This window comes from Primulina huaijiensis, chromosome 11 (genome assembly GCF_012295235.1).
Source record: "Primulina huaijiensis isolate GDHJ02 chromosome 11, ASM1229523v2, whole genome shotgun sequence".
In the NCBI taxonomy this organism is placed as follows: domain Eukaryota; kingdom Viridiplantae; phylum Streptophyta; class Magnoliopsida; order Lamiales; family Gesneriaceae; genus Primulina; species Primulina huaijiensis.
Genome location: NC_133316.1, coordinates 11,169,772 through 11,173,764, shown reverse-complemented (window position 1 = coordinate 11,173,764; position 3,993 = coordinate 11,169,772).

The following is a 3,993-nucleotide window of genomic DNA, read 5'->3' as shown; positions in this document are numbered from 1 at the left end:
TGCGCGGGATGCGATCCTTAATAGTTCACTGTTGGCGGAAGCCAATGTCCTTGGGTCCCGGGGACTCATTCTGACTGAAACAAGGGGCGGTTCTTGACCAACTTCAAAATATTCGATTTTAGGGAAGCCAAAAAAGGCCCGTACGTGAGCCTTATTGAAAAGGCCCCTTACTATAGATAGGGTGTTAGCGCTTTAGTTTGATTGCAGGGGCGCGTTAGCGCTTGACTAATAAGATAGAAAGGGCTTTTCTTGCTTGTTTAGTAAAGTCTCGCCTTTTTCTATTTATAGAAGTAGGTGCTTGCTAGGGCACTCTTCATTCTTCATTCGCAACTAATGAGTGTCCGGTAGGGGCTTTCTGCCTTGTGATCAAAAAGGGAGTTGGGTAAAGCAAACTCCCTCCTTGGAGGAGCACAGGCTTAGTCAAGTAGAACCGGGTTGCGCTGCTTGATGCTCTGATCGAAAACAAATCAGTGGGGCCATGCCGATGCGACTGAATATGCGTTAGAAAGGTAAATCCCTCCCCTTACGACACCAAAAAAAACAGGCCGAGCTTCTAAAGCCCGCCCGCTTCCATAGAACAATATCGTGGCAACGTAGACCTAAGTGGTCATTTTGAATCCTTGGGAACCATCGCAAGTACGGCCAGCCTATATTTGAACGAAAATGCCGTGTCGTCCAGCGGAGCCTATAAGAAGATGACTCGCGCAGACAGCTGACTCATTTTCAATAGAAAAGAATAGCCAAACCAACCCAGCTGGCTGGTAAATCTTAGAGATCTTATCGGCCGGCAAACCGGAGACAGATGACCACGGTCCCGACCTTACCAGCACCGGAGGTGTACTAATCAATGAACCCCCGGAACCTACTTTCTTTTCAGACAAAATCAACCAAGCCTAAGCGGTCACGACAATATCCAAAGGCCACCTTTGAATTCTTAAGTAGGGGGGCGAGGAGGAGCACGTAGGAATGCCAACCACTACATAAGCCACTAGTGGCTCAGAAAAAAGCAATTGTGCGCTAGTCTAGCTAGCTAACGTTTTTCAGCTGGCTGTTATGTTAGTTGTAGCGTCGCGCGCCTTCCCTCCTTCTCTCACTTCGGAAAGATTTAGCAGTATTTTTGATGACCTGGTAGAGAGAGTACGATACATCGGTGTAAAAGATTGAGTTGGATCTGTGAGGTTGGTTATAGTAAGGCCTGGTCGGAAGGTGTTCCTGCCTCTATCATTAGCTCGGGTAGTCGTCGTTTCTGGTGTTTTAGTCACCTTTCAATGGCTCCCTTAATTATGTGCGAGGAATTGCCTTATTGAGTAATGGGACGGGAGGGCCTATCAGACTATTGCATTGTCTGATTCCATTTTTCCAACCAACTTGAAATGCAAACAAGGAAAGGGCTGAAATCTCAATATCTGATACAAGAATAAACCTTACCTTAGCAGTGAGAAAGATAGCATAGCTGTAGACAGGGGCAGGGCCCGAGATGAATTAAAGTTATATATTATAATAAGGAAAGAAAGAACTTTGATTGATTGCTTGCGACAGCTTATCGATGCTCGTTAGCGATGAATATGAATTCGAAAAATTATCCGCTACCTCGAACACCTCACAGGAAAGAGGAGAGGCCTTCAAAAGAATCGATCCAAGCATATATATGACAAATCCTGAGCATAGTATCCTTCCCGAATATGGGATAAGCAGCTTTCCTATGTTTCGCATCCACAACAAGAGAATAATCGCCAGCAATCATAACATACCGAGAGGGCAGCACATAGAGAGAATCCTTCAAGTAGCAAAGTAAGAATCAGTACCTGCTTGACCCGGAGTACCTATAGCAGCTCCATCCCAATGGATAACAAACCAGTATTAATAAGGAAATGACCATATTGAAAATGAGTGATTTTCTATTGACGAGAGATCTATGACAAAAAGTTTAGCATCTTCAGGTCGACGAGGCATCGCCTTACTAACGAGCCGAAAAAGTCTAATTCACTCAATTAAGTCAGCTCGGATTTGCATCACACACAGCGCTTGGTATAAAACCGTCGGCGTTGTTATGCCTGAATCAGCTTCTACATTCCCCATAAAGTTATGCCAAAGGCCGAGTTTCCTATGAACTTAGGAAGACCTAACAAGATTATAAGCCCAGGCTAGGAAAATGTGCACCATAGAGTCACCTTTACAGTTATGAATTTCAAACCATTCGTCAAGGAGATTCAACAATACGCCAGGGCCTTGGAGCACGCCAAAAATGAATGCAATTGAACACCGATTCACCTTCATTCTCACATAGCGAGCACCTCGACACCAGAGCTGAATCTTTCTCACTTGCAAGGATGCATCTAAAAGAACTCGGTTGATTAGCGCAAACCACAGAAAAAAGAGTTCTTTTTGGGGAGATTTCCCATCCCATACTCCAGATTTGACTTCCTCCCTATGCAACACAAGAAAGCATTCCAGGCTATTCCGCCTGAACCAGATCTAGAATCTGTGAAGGATGTCATGAGAGATAGGCTTCTTGTGCATCGCCAGTGTCAAAGGCATGCAACTGTTTCAGAAGACGAAATAAACAGAATTGTTGATCTAAAGGGACAAATTATTGATAGAATGTCTCAATTGGATGTCAATCCGTTCTGGAATAAACACAAAAACACAATAATCCGGGATTTTTTAAGGCCTCCCCGAGGAAGCGAATTCAAGATCTCAACTTTGGAGGCTAAATTGCAAGGTTTGTTTGGTGAGAATGCCACGAGATCCTCAATATATAAGGAGCTTGTGCAGGCTAGAAAGTATTTCCTTGTCGACGGACCATTTCGTGCTCCTCGAGGTTGAGAATTCAAAAAAAAAGTCTCAATTTATGAATACCATAACTTAAACTTTCCTTCCGTACTACGCGAGGGGACCCCCTGTCCTAGAAGAACTATGATCAAACTCAAGCCTCGGAGTCTAAAGAGGAACCCCTTTAGCCCGAGAAAAAGGGGTTTAACAAATGGTGGGCCACAAAGGTTTCTTCGTCCTTCTTGACTCCCTTGACAAGCTACAAGGCGGATAAAGTGGGAACACTAGTCTGCACATTAAGACTTGGAATCATGCCTGGTCTTCCAAAGACATTTATTAGCTTAAAGCTCTATTGCGAATTAGCCTTTCTCCACTTACATCAACCCGTGAAGCAATCATTAAAGCTAACTATACATTACATAGAGAATCCAACCTCCATCAACATGGAGGGTTGAGTGGAGTCCTTTTTCTTGACCTTGTGATTGGGCCTCAAGATCCGATCCATTTAAATGTGGTAGATATCGAGGCATCGTTCACTTTCCTATTTTGAATACTTTTGCCCCCCTAAATGGTGATTCAACATAGATTCTACATCTTGAAACCAAGCCAATTTTTGTGCCGCTTTATGATAATGAAACCAACCAGCAAAAAGCATTAATGCTGCAAAGATCAATGCACCGATAGCGGTGCAATAAAGTTGTAATTCACTAGTTATTCCAGATGCTCGTCAAATTTGAAAAAAATCAGACGTTATTTGTATTCCTCGGAAACCCCCGCCCACATCACCATTCAATATTTCTTGTCCCACTATTGGCCAAACCACCTGGGCACTTGGCCCAATGTGAGTTGGATCACTTAGCCATGCTTCATAATTGGAAAAACGAGCACCGTGGAAATACATGTCGCTCAGCCAAAGAAAGATGATGGAGAGTTGACCAAAATGAGCACTAAAGACTTTTCGAGAGATCTCCTCCAAATCACTGGTATGGCTATCGAAATCGTGAGCATCAGCATGTAAGATCCAGATCCAAGTGGTAGTATCTGGTCCTTTAGCTATTGTTCTTGAGAAATGACCCGGTTTGGCCCATTCCTCGAAAGAAGTTTTTACGGGATCCTTATCCACCAAAATTTTTACTTCTGGTTCCGGCGAACGAATAATTATTGCGTCCTCCTCTTTCCGGACAACACATACAAAGAGACCCGCCAACAGTCAAAATGAGT